Raw genomic sequence first — 14,104 nt, forward strand, 5'->3', positions numbered from 1 at the left:
AACAGATATTCCATACCATATGACGTCAGCTCAGATATAAAAGCTAAGTAAAGGGAGACGGAAGGGGGACATTTTTGTCTTCCGGAGCAACCACCACGCGTGCTGAAGCCCTGCTTCCCAGCAAGTGGCTAGACATCGCCTGCTGATGGGAAGTAGAGAATAACATCATTTGGTTTTCTTTGCTTTCGTGTGCGACCTTTGCTTTCACTTTATTAAACTGTCCTTATCTTGACCCATGAGCCCTTTGTCATATTTCCTCCCCCCTGTCCAGCTGAGGAGGGGGAGTGATAGAACGGATTTGGTGGGCACCTGGCGCCCAACCAGGGTCAACCTACCACAATAATGCATGGAGCACTAGAAGTGGAGATTTAACTCGGTAGTGTATGGTTAAGAGGTAAAATATGAAGAGCCTATGTTTTGTAAATTCTTAAATGCTCCTGTATTCACGAGCGATTCCAATCCAAAAGCCTGAAGACTCCTGCACAGCATGTACGTATTTGTTCTTTATATTATAGATTTCTTGACGTAACTGCTGAGGTTCTGGAAACTGATTCCAAAGAGAGACTTACAGGGCTGACAACGACTATTTCAGATTATCATCACTTGTGTAAATAAAGAGTGCCTAGCCTCCCATTGCAGCATGCAATGGTTTCAAATAGCATTAAGAAGTCTTGATTATGTCAGTGTTCAATTAAAGCTAATGATATTGCTTTCTAGTTAATTTTGGTTTTGTTTCCTTAAAGCAAGGTGGCAAAATAACTTCATTAAGTAGATTTTTAAACATACAATTTTTTACTAATTATGGAATGGTAATGCCTTGATTGAAATATTCATTTTAAACTAGACAATCCCTCTCCTGAAATCTTACTTCATTCCATAATGTCAACTTGAAAGACAAAGATGGATTTGGGGAAAGGAAAATAGTAGTATTACTTGTGAAATAAAATAGTATTACTGGTGCAAAACTACACAAATTTTTCCCACATTTTTAAATAATAGCAGTAGAATATTGGGAAAATTGTCTTTTCTCAAAGCTTTAGAGATTCAAATATAAAGTATGTTCAAAATATTTTTTTTTTTAAGTAAAGATATTTCAAAACCTGGCTAAAACAACAATACAGGTTTTCATCACACAAGCAGTATCTTAGTTTCTCTGTTAGCTTCTTTTCCCTCTGTGATGGAAAATACATGGGAAGCAGCAACTCTGCACATTACTTCTGTCTGCTGGCAGGAGCAATTTTTTCCAAGGCTCACGTGCAAATTCTGATGATATAGTTATGCCATGCAAAGAGCACCTTAAGCTCCTTTAGTTATTTTAACAAAATTAGAAGGAAGCTTATTATCGAACCTATGTTATAGAAGAAAAATAAGCTGCTGCAGTCAATCAGTTTCAGGGCTGAAATACATTCTGATTTCCCATTTCCCACCCAACGTATAAGACACTCAAAAGTATTAAGGAAGTATATTAGTATATTGGAAAAGTACTTTACATTGGCTAAGAGCCTAGAAATCTACATCCTCTAGAGGTCAAGTCTTCCAGTTCATCATCATCTCATGCCTGGGAATAATTTAAAGCTTGAGACAATTCAGTACTTTAAAAGAATGAAAATATTTCATAAGAAAAAAACAACATTATAATTTCATGTTTTAGTAATGCTGGAGAAACTATTCAAATACAAGTCTGTTAAGGAAATTAACTTACTCATTAACTGAGTAGACAGGGATGATTCTAAGACTGCAAAAATATTTACAATAGCTTTATCATTTCAGCTGTATTTAATATCCACAGTTTGGCCTAAAAAGACTGAACATAAATGTAAAGTTAGGGAAGGTTAAAGTCTAAATACAATATGTACTTGAAAGGAAGACCAGAATGACTGCATGTCTCTGATGCTATCTTTTTAGGTACTATATGAAGTCAATTCACCTCAAAAAAATAAATACACACTACACTCTAATGACAGCAAAACTGCAGATGAATCTTTCTTACAACAAAAATATGGTCTGAAAAAACATTAACTAAGCCAGCCTTACAATAACATCTCTGACAAATTTAACGTCCCTATGGGCTATTTTTCCTTGATTACATAATGGACTTTAAGTATAAATACACAAAAGCATAGCATTAGTTTTAATATCATCTGACAGAATAAATGAGATTTAACTGCTCACTGCTCACAGATAATGCCCCATGTGTACAGGCATCTTCAATTTCAGAGTAAGATGCTGTATATGGATAAGTGTGTTAGCATGAGGTAGTGTTGGAAACATACTTAGATCTTCATGCTTTATATAAAAGTTTATACTTTTACATTTCTTCCTTCCATATGACATAGGTGAAACAGAAATTTTTATGCTAGAAAATAATATATATTATTTAAGAAGAAAGAGGAGTTTTTTTAACACAGAGTATACTTTTCTGAATCAATTAACAAAGTTGGAATGATAAAACTGTAGTATCTATTCATGATCTCTCTGAATTGAGAGCAATAATGTATTTTATTTGCATTTCTTGAGGGCCACGTACTGACATTTCTCGGGGGGGGGGGGGGGGGTTTTTTTTTTTTAAAGAATAGCTATTCTAAAGAAGATATCTAATTGTCAAATTTAAAGAACATTTGGACAAGACAAGACCTAACCTTCAAACTGCAATCTGAGACTGAATTTAAAAATAATGATTGCGTATGAGGTGGACTGATTCATCTAACTCACTTATTCAAAGAAGAAACTATTTAATATTCATTGTATAAAGTTTTTACTGAGAGAAAATTATTATTCCTGCTATCCTGATGAGGAGTGTAAATAATGATACATAATGTTTTTGATAAGCATATAAAAAGATCAGAATTTAAAAGATTTTATTTTGGTCATTCAGTACCAGAGCAAGAAACTGCACCATGAAGCTGTGAATCCATCATCTCTCATCATCATTAGATTTCAAATTATAGTCAAAAGAGAGATAGGATGGTTGCTGATGGTACAAATTATTTAATGAATAATGGTCAACATCTGCAAGCAGAAATATCACTATCAGGTTGACTGACAGTATCATGTGGATTGACTAAGTTTCAGGCAGCGTGAGAGAGTAGAACTGATATGCATTAACATGATCAGCAGTGTCACCTACAGTGTGATTAATAAGGGGTATGTCTCACTATGAATGATTAAATAAGGTTTCCCATAATTAGGTGAGATTGTGGGGTTTTTGACTGTTGCTCCTTAAAAAGCAGTATTTATGATAAAATATTCTAAAGATTCTCACTTCTTTACTTTCAGATACTTGAATACCAACTAATCAGTAGTTCTGATTATGGTGAATGACCTCTCTTTTCTTTCTGGATTTTTTTTTTTTTTTAATCTTCTTTCGCTTTTTCTGTTTTCATCCAGAGGAAAACCACTGATTAAGGCATCAAATAAATTTAGGAAAGAGAAAAAAATCTTGCCATGTTTAAGTAGCCTGACTGATAATATAAGTAAGTTGGAATTGTACTGCTACCCTTTCTGAGTAATTCCATCAGTAGGCACTTTCTGAAACAATTAAGAAGGGGTCTTAAAATATTCAGCGAAGAATAACACACTTTAATATTATTGTTCTTCCAACACTTCCCTTCCAGTATTTGTTCACACTACAGTGCTGTCTAAATGTTCATGCAAGTTTATAATCACATACTAGCCCTAGTACTTGCTAGAAGAGACTGCAGGCAAATTCTGATAGGTTATACACAAGGCATGGTACAATTTATGCGAGTCATATTCCAGCCAACGGTGAAATCTGCAACAGAAAGCTGCATCTCTCAAACTCAAATCAAGTTTCTTATACAATGTGTTCTCCAACACCTCTTAGAAATAGAAATTATTGCCTTTAAACAACAGCAGCACCCAGACAGGCATTTTGCACTTGTTTCTGAAGACGGGCTATCACTGAAGTGGAGAGAGAGAAGCAGGCAAACAGGCCCAGAGGTGTGCAGGGAAAGCAAAATAATTGTGAAGAAGGGCCCTGAACAAAGGAAGAAGAAAGAAAACTAAGATAAAAATTATCTCATATCAGTGATAGAGAGAAGTTATGCTTCTCGTTTAGCCTACACATCTCCTTCAATCTTGTTGATGAAAACATTTGCAGCTTCTTTTTTTTTTTCTAGAAGGCTAGACTAAAACAGTATTAACACTAAAATGATTGCCTCAAGTCTATATCTGCAAGTAAAAAAACCTGTTTCATTTTTTTCTTTGATTAATTTATTTCAAGCCCCAAATAAACATTTTCTTAAATTAATCTGGACTTTCTTGTGCCAATCCTAATCTGACAAAGTGGCTTTAAAAACTGTGGAAAAATCATAATGAAGGGGGAAAAAAGTCTTCAGTAAAGCTCTTGAGACTTCCAAGAGAGAATTTTAGTCTTCCAAAGTGATAAGAATAAAGAAGGAGGATGACAAAAAAACCATCTGAAATCAAGTCTTTGGGGACTGTAAATAAGCATGTATTGCATTTTAATACTGCCTTAACTTTTATGTCTAGAATGTTCTTTTTTCGTACATAATGAAAACATAAAACTGCACGGTAAAAGTTATCAAACCCCTGTCTGTTGATTATCAAAAGAAAAGAGTTTGGATTTTAGTGTTATCTGTCTTTCCAGCATGGATACTTTATTTTAGAAAGCCATCATGCTGATTATCATAATCTCAGTATACTCTGGATTAAAATTTTGGGGTTTAGTTTCTTATCTGAGAGATACTTTGAATCAATCTAAAATTATTTGTGAATAGTAGAAGCTGACTAAAGACTAAGTTTATCATACAAACCAGATATAAGTTCCTTTCAACATTATAAAGATGCCTTATTTAGAAATCTATCTTTAGTATTACCATATCAAAATCCTCAGGCAAGGCTGACATGAAACCTTACTTGGAGTGAAAAGAATTTCCAGCTAATGTCTGGAAATATCATCTACTGAACATTTATGCTCAGATCCCACATATTACCTGAGAGCTGAAGTGGAAAGCAAGTAAGACCAGGCTGATCACTTGAAAAAAATGGCCATCCTGTTTCTTAGATGAGAGATGCTGGAAATGTAAGCTAAAAATACTTCCATACAACCAATTTGCAAGGCAAAGAACACATTTAATATCTTCATTGATAAGGCAAACCTCTTTTCTTCTTTACCTGATGAAAGAAAATAATAAAAGATAGGGGTTTAATTTCATTAACAAACTTTTTTTTTCCTTGATTAAAACAAGATTAAAAAATCAGATTCAATTTAGAGGATAATTAATGGAAAGATATATATACATGTTTTGAAGCTGGGTTAGTGGTACCGTACAATAATTCTGCACAATCTTACTGAAAACCTACTTCTGTATTGATATAAGAAAGCCACTTTTTCATTCAAATTGGAATTTATACAGTGCTAAATCATGCATGATGAAATTACGGAATTGAAAATTTATACAGATTACAAAAGTCACAGAGTATGAAAGCCATAAAAATTGCTTGCACAATAAGAGAAATCTACTGAATAAAAGCTTATTTTGAGAGCAGGCACCTTTAAAAACATTCTGATTTTTCCAACATTCCTCTCAACTTTAAACCAACAGTTTCTGCCTTCATTTTATCTGATGAAGTAATCATATTAAGGACACTGTAACTATTATCATTTTACAAACAGCATAGGCCTATTAGCCAATCTTTTCAATACTGTATTTTGAAAAATACAGCAATATCTGTGGGAAACAAATGCCAAGGAACCATATGTGCAAGACTCGATTATTCATCTAATGCAGCTAGTTGTACTGATTCTATATAGACATGAAATTTGCTTTCAAGCAGGGATTATGTTTGGTTTTCATTTGTAGAGATTTGTACATAAGAGGTGCAACCCCATCAGTGTTCTAGTTGGGACTGAACATTTGAATCATATTTTGCAACCATCTCTGACTTGCTATCCATTGATTTGTGACATGAACTGGATTCCTTATGGATAAAATAAAACTGGAAGATGCACTGCAGGAGTTCACTTAATGCAGTGTAAATACAAAAAGCATTTAGACTAAGACTAATCCAAAGTAAAACACCCTGAAATGTATATGGTACAAATTCAAGGAATAGCACTTAACTAATGCAGGAAGAGTGAAGAGAATGACAATGTCCAGTTCAAATTAGAACTTTTTTCCATGAAAAAAATTAACATTTCATGGAAGATCAAGTAAATCAAACATTATTCAGAGTCTTTGTAAAGGAGGAAGAATAAAGGGGTAAAAAGAGCCTGACTTTCTACCTTGAGGCTTTGTACTTTTATCCAAAAACCAAGAAACAACTGGGTTCTGATCCCTGTTCTGCGGAATATTTACTCGTATAAAGTGGAAACATTTCAAACATGGGACTGAGAGTAGTCTTTTGCTCAATGATCATGAGACACCATTAGAAAGGACATATTAAAATCTCCTAACAAATAAGTAGAAATTGAGTTCAGTTCTCCCACCAGTGGAGACCCAAAGGAACTTCACTTGGGTTACTGTTGGGCATCCCACAATCCTGCCAGTCCCCACAGTAGGAAGGTAGGCTGCTGCAACTGCTGGTTAGAAATCAAATGCTACTCTGCATATGCCTGAGCATTTTAGTTCAGATCAGGAATGCACTCTTGAACTGAATCCTGATTTTTCCCACTCCGGCTCTGTGGTTCACATCAGAGAACAATCTTGAGGTGTATAAACTGGTTTCCTTTCAGAGGAAACTAAACTGGAAGATACATTCTAGAAATGAACTTCATGTGCTTCAGCAGCTGGTAAATCCAGCAGACCAGACTAGATTAGACTAGATCTATTCTGAAGTAAAATCCCCAACAGGAGGTGTGGATTTTGGATCCTTAACACCAACTGCTTCACTCTACAGCTTTGCTCCTATTACTCCACAATATTTATTAATAAGGATGCAGCCAGAGTCACAAATATCCCTTTCTTTCATTTTAAAAACAAGGACTCATCTCTCCCATTTGCTATCAGATTTACTTGAGGCTTTTATTTTCTAATTAACATTGAATTCAGAAAGCCAAGTTTACAGCTTACACATAGTAGCAAACAAAAATCTATGTCCAGTGACACCACATACACACAAAATTTTGTTGTTGGCATTAAGCTTAAGTGATTACCAGCTTTTCCACAGCTAGGAAAACTTCAGTCTTTCAATTACTTTTCCTTTTGAAAGCTTAATCAACACATTTTTTGCTACTTACTTCTAGCTAAGCTTTAAAAAAGGAAAAAAAAAAAAAAAAAGAAAGAAACCCAGCAAAAGATAATGCTTTCAGGAAGCTAAAGAATTTAAAGATCATGATGAAGTGGCATCTGAGTAAAGAGGTAGCAGAGCCATAAAAACTGGTGACACTATAAGTAGAACATTTCAGTTTACTTTTTGTAAATAAATGTAAATAATAGCTCAAATTTCAGTTTTATTAAGTGCCCTCTGCATGCTTGAAAGCCTTTCTTATTTAACATTTGCCAAAAGTAACTTTTTCCCCTTAAGCAATTGTGCTTACAGGATGCTCTCTGGAATTACATGAGAATACTATTTTTCCTGAAGCCTGCTTTGTTACAGTGATACAAATGCAAAGCCATTTCCATCCTGATTGACATTTAACACTGATAACACCTACTTATTTTACACTCTAGGACAGCAATTTAATTTTATTTTATAATTGTGTTCCTAATGATGAATTGGACAATTACCTCCTGAACAATTTGTATCAATATAGTCCTGATTCACATTCCAGAAAAGCAAGGTCAAGCGCTAACCCTCAAATAATGAGAAGAAACAGCTGAGGATGAAAGTCCATTTGAAAGCACAAACCTTAGGCTAACATATTAGTTTCTCCTCAAAGGAAGTTTTATGGCTTTGAAAATTGCTGTGTAGCAGTGTCTAGTTGCTTGTAAATCCAAGTCTCAGAGACAAGGCATGTCAAAGGAAAGGAATTTCCAGTATGGGGACAATAAGTAGATGTCAACCTATGCCTTTTTTTTCAAATGTATTTCTGAAAGAAGATAATAAATCCTTTGAAGTTTAGGCTGATTTGAAAATTTAAGCTGTCAAAGTTCAAACTCCTACTTAATTTTGCAAACCTCACTATTGCATAACCTCAAATACTTTGATCTTTTTTAGCTGCTTTACAGTGGGACTTGGAGCTTCTAGTTCTTTTTATATAACCAAAATGTCATATAAAAGTAAATGATGGAAAACTATTTTTCTAATTGCACACCTACAAAAATACAGGGCAGATCCACATTTCCACAATGCAACATTTTGCCCATCTTTTTTAATGTGTGGGTGTTTGTGTGCTCTGGATTCCACCCTTTTTAAGAGCTCTTCACACTACTTTAGAAAACCACAATCAGGGCTGTTCTTTCAGACAAATTGATGTCCTGGCCATTATGGTTGTTATATGCCCCATAGCATATTTTCAGCTGGATGCTCTGTACTTCATGTGCTCAAATAGAATGTTCCTAATTGCATTGTGCCCCTTATTATTATCTCTCTGCATAATTTTCTAATAGTGAAGGGAATATTTTGCCACTAAAGTGGTTGTGTATTACTGCTATGTTGTTGTGCACAATTAAACAGCTGTTGCATAGGTAATGTTGCAAAGGTGACTGCATTTTATTATGCTCAGTGAATACATTTTCTTGTATGCATCTATGATAAGGATAGCCATGAGACAAATTGTGTTCATCATGTATGTCTCCTCACCTTCACTCTGCCCACTAATCCATCTCCCTTAGAGATAGGTCTAGTTTATGCGAACTTTCTAACAAGTCTCATAAAAGTCTTTTGGAGAGGTATTCCTTGGCACAAAAACTTGCTCTCCACAGCCTTATGTGAGGAGAACAGTGAATAGACAGAATTCAACTGATTTTCAGTCTAGCTTCTGAAACCACACTAAACCAAAGGACACATACTCAAAACAAAAAAATTCCCAAAACTACACAACCAAACACAGAAAAGTGACCTAAATCCAATTGCATGTGGCTTTTTCTGGCTGAAACACTTCTTTCTTTACTAGATTTTGTCTGAAAGAAACATTTTGTATGTTATGAAAAATCTAAACAAATACGAATATACTTGGGGCTTCTGTGAGGACAAAAAAACAACACAGATTTTTGGAGGAGGAGCAATATCTCCCTCATCCAATAACGTACCAGTCCTCCTCTTAGTGATAAATTGTACAGGAATAAAAATTCTTATAAACCATTACTTAAGATAATCACCCAAGACTATGCCAAAGAGAGAATTAAAATCAAGGATGCTCAGGTGAGCATCTCAACTACCAACATTACGGGAGATGGATTAGTGTGCAGAATGAAAATGAAAATAAATACATGATAAATGTAATTTGCTCCAGGGCTATCCCTATCACATATGTAATAGAAAAGTATATTCACTGAACATAATAAATGCCCTCAACCAAGCTTCACAGACAGACTTTTTTGTTTGGTAAAATCCTTTATATATAAAATACATAAATAGTCATTGAAATAGCTAGAATGGTTCTACAGCTCAGTAAAATAATTTTGAAGATATAGTTTAACTATTCTTTAACAGAAGATGGTATATTTAAATTTCCTTTTTTCTAGATGAGGACTCTCACCACCTCCTGGAGTTAGTAGATAAAAAACATGTATCAACATACATTCCAACAATTTTGTGAATATAGTCTTAAAGAACATTTTAATCCATCTTTATAATTCAAACATTGCATTTCCAGCTCCAAACTCCAGTAAATAATTGGCAACAAAGCTTACAGAAACTCATAAATACTTTTTTTGATCTTTAAGTCTTGTTGAACACAAGATCAAGAGTCCTGAGACATTAGTTTGGCTGGCAAAGCCATCAGAATAGTGTCTCAAATGAAGAACTGTATTTCTCCAGTCAACCTGTGCAGTGTTTCAAAACCTGAAGTTTACAAATAAATGGACTAAAAGAAAAAAACCTAACTCCTCCCCTAAACAGTAATATTTTTTCCATCTATTAAATATTTTCCAAGTTATTTGTTTGCTTTCTTTGCAAAATGTGTCATAACTGGAATACATGATGATGTAGTTTATGAGTTTGACTGGTAGGTGTCTGGAGTAAGCCATAAGCTACTGTGCTGTATGTCACTGAAGGAGGATGAAAACTCTTCATGAGTTCCAGTACATTGAAAATGAAGGAGGCTTATTGAATTATATATGCAAATGAGTAACATAATCAGTACAGTGCTTGATTTAATTTCTTATTAAATTCTGCTTACTATAGACTGTCCCCAAACTCTCACTTTTGATGCGTTGCATAATTTTGTACTGAAAATACTTACTACTTTGTTAAGGTTGTTAAGGGGCAATTTATCACTCAGAAGAGTCACTGTGGATTCTAAGAGGCATATCATGTGAAACATTTTTAGGAATGATGGGAGATGTGATAGGTGAAATGCATGCACAACTGATCCTCCATAATGAGACATATTAGAAGGAAGTGTCTATTGTAAAGGAGTTTCTACATTCAACAACAGTAGCTCTTCCCAAGTTGGCTGTGCCAAGGACTGAAGCAAGAGGTTACACTAAAGATGTTCACTGATGTTCAGGAACCCAAAAAAGCATGTCTCTGCCTTCCACTCTGTTATAGGCATTTATGTTTTTTTGCACATAATCAGTCTAGCATTCTGGGGGCTCAAGTGTGGCCAAGGTACAAATATTCTGCCTATAAACTTTTGCTTCTCTAGTAAATGTTCTGTCTCATGAGAAAAGTGTTAATGTTAAGTAGGTCTGAAAGGCCCTTGGAAAAAACAAAGTACGCTATATAAATGAACTACTGATAACACAACTACCACATTATTTAATACACCAGAAATATTTTTATGGACTCCTAATTTAGATTTCCCTCCCTCAAATTATTTTCTTTGATCTAAGGAAAAGAAGGTTGTTGACTGAATTGACAACTGTTGACTGACTGACAAGCCATTTTCTGGTTTTCTATGAACTTTTTTAAAAGGCTGTAGTTTTTCTTTGTGATTCAAAAGCTCTCTGCTTTCTTTGTTGTTTTTTTCTTAACTTAGGTATTGTGTTAGCAAACACATGGCTACTTAAGAAACAGAAGTACTGACAGATGGAAGGACTTGCCAGAAAGACACTTCTAAGAACTCTTCCTTCAGCAACATTGAAATCTACTCACTATTTTATTTAGTAAGCTTCCAATCTCTTCACAAATTACATATGAAAGTAAAGCTTAGTATTTCAAGAGCTGGCCAGTTTATGAAACCAGGTAAAATAAAATGAAATCAAAACTATACACAATAAGAGACTGCAATGTTATCATAAATCTAGATGTACGACGTTGGTTCAAACAAATTGCAAAAAACTGTGCAAGTAAAACTCACGTATACCATATTGTACTTTATGATATCACACCAATCAGTCCAAAATAATCTATACAAATTCTCACCCACCAGTAAACACTATTCAGCTCAAGAATCTTAGGACAAAAAAGAAAATTTCAGTTAAAAGTGGAGATGTCTCACTTATCCTCGTGACTGCTAATAAGATGTGAGACAAGCATACTGTTAAGAAATGTAAAATGCCTGTTATGCAGAACTTATTTGTAATTTAATTTAAGAGTTACTCATAGGCTGATAAGAAGCAGAGACATCTGTAGGGGGCAAATCAACCATAGGAAGTGGCAATTTACAGATTAGGACCCTCTTTCATAAAGGTATATAAATGTGTGCTAATTTCAAATATAAGAAAACATAAAGGAGCCAGTGGAAACATTTACTGCATAAAAATTTAAACAGACTGCACCCTGCTACAGATAAAAGGATTTTCTCCTTAAAGGTATAAGTCCTTTCATCTTTATAAACACAGCATTAAAGTGCAAAACCAGAATGCACTCCAATTATTTTTGGCCACATTAATTGCTCTTGTTTTGCTCATACGAGAAATCTCTCTTTGAGTTTAAAGGTATTATAGTTAAAATATGTGTATAAATCCAGTTTTCACCCCTAGATGTATAAATCATTATCTTTTATAGGTAATTTAGGAGTAGACAAATACACAATTATGTACAGAATGAAGAATTTATAGTGAACAAATAAATGGATAACGAAAATGAGAATTCAGAACTCTGAAGATGCCAGAATCAGTAAATACTTTTTTTGTTTGTTCACTGTTTTGCTTTGCCTTACTTTATGTAATACAATATGTTGATGTACTTGAATCTTCTCTCCAATGTGCCAGTGTCCTCCTTCTGGACCAACTTTATTGCTCTTCCATCACCTAATACTACCTAAACATCTTTTCTAGATTTGCTAACAGTGTATCCTCATACAGTGCTTTTCCTGGTTTGCTATATTACCTCTGAAAGCGTTTACACTTAGAAAACACAGGACTTTTTGAAGTATCCATAGAAATATAAAAATAGAATTAATATCAGGCTATTTAAAATAACAATGAAAATTTCTGGATGGAAAAATTAATTTTTTTTTCAAAATATACATACACAATTTTGTAAGATGAGGTCTTTCTATTTAAATTAATCTTTTATTAGATAATATATTCTATTCCTTGGAGTTATTTCTCTATACTATTATTGTAACTGAACATCCATTTCTATTAAATTTCTTGCACAAATTTTATGAACAGCAGTAGCATCCCATCTTTATAAGCATCTGCTTTACTCCAGTGAGAAGTGAAACCATAGTTACTTTTTAAAATTAAGGCTTAGTCACGTATATAATATTCACACAGCACATACATGCATTTCTTTTGTATAGAAAGGTACATTTGTGTGTATGTACTTGAGTCTTAACCCTTCCTCGAAAAAATACTTAATATCCCTGTGCCTCAGTCTTTCTAGGTGAAAAGAAGCTGGTATTCATAATGTTTTCTATGTCTGTATTGTTTGTTTACAAGTGCAAGGATAAAAAAAAAATCCTCTGAGCTTCTTTTATGTGGCTTTTTGGCACAACAAGGCTCCTCAGCACATTGATTTGAACTAGTGAAGTTGGTTGCTGTCAGGACAGAGTTACCTAAAAACAAAAGGGTAATGATTTTATTCCTGAAATATTCCTAAATACAATGTATAATCACAAGGACTAAATTAATAATAAGGTTTTATATATGTATGTATATCTGTAAAAGATACATTTGTACTTTGAAATTTTTACTAAAATTATTGTTCCATAACATATGTCTATTGCACACAGATATCCACTTTATGTTTGAAGACATTTTAAACATAAATAAGCATTACTTCTTTTTCCCTTCTGTCTCTGAAGGTAAAGTTGTAGTAATGTGTTTCATTCACGTAAACAAAGGATATGTAAAAAGATATGAAAGCTCCAAAATGAACTTAACCAGCTTTTCCATTAATAAAATAAACCTAGCCTATAAAATTTATTTATGAACCTACCATACTCCTTATATCTGATGCTGATGTGTCCAGCCAACCAGAAATTCAATAACAGATTGTATCATTCTGTGTGTTGTCCCTTCAGTTTACCCTGTAGCTTGAAAAAGGTTCATGGCAAAAAACTTTTTTATGACTGTTCAGTCTTTCCAAGATATATATTAATTTCTGCAAACTCAGTTCAACTTAATCTAAATTATAAAATGAACTAAACTAATTTACAAATTGCCCAACTTTCAAACCACCTCCGCTTCTGCCTTTTTTTGACTGGAGGTCCAATGGTCTACATTTGACATTAATCTGCACATTACTTTTGAGGTGCAACTAAGTATTACTCGTTCAAGAAGGAAGCCCACCCATGCTCCAAAAACTATGTTAAGAACACAAAACTTTTACTACAATATATGTAAACTGAATACCACATGGCTGATAGGGTCTACAGTTTAAATAACCTTCCATGTTATTTAAATATATTGGTACACTGTCAAATAACTGTTGTCTAGTATACCAGTATATTTGTATGCTCCATTTACACCAATTGTAGAAATACACTTTTGAAAATTACAGGATATCTGAATGCTTACTTTAAATGGGGCATAGGAGAAAATGTTCTCCAAATTCTATCACCATGCATCTGTACCTCAATATTTAAATTTTTATTTCATTTCACATTTTATTTGGCCTAAAG

The 14,104-nt window shown here is 33.9% G+C and overlaps 1 long non-coding RNA gene across 2 annotated transcripts in view; it reads left to right on the forward strand.

Moving 5' to 3' along the window:
* Positions 1–257: 257 nt before the first annotated feature.
* The window catches only part of LOC115340694, a 41,240-nt gene continuing 27,393 nt past the window's right edge, over positions 258–14,104 (forward strand). For both annotated transcript variants that reach the window (XR_003923138.1, XR_003923137.1), the window contains exons 1-2: positions 258–489; positions 11,069–11,195. This is a non-coding gene — a long non-coding RNA (uncharacterized LOC115340694). The remainder of the gene's footprint in view (positions 490–11,068; positions 11,196–14,104) is intronic.

Source organism: Aquila chrysaetos, chromosome 4 (genome assembly GCF_900496995.4).
Source record: "Aquila chrysaetos chrysaetos chromosome 4, bAquChr1.4, whole genome shotgun sequence".
Lineage (NCBI taxonomy): Eukaryota > Metazoa > Chordata > Aves > Accipitriformes > Accipitridae > Aquila > Aquila chrysaetos.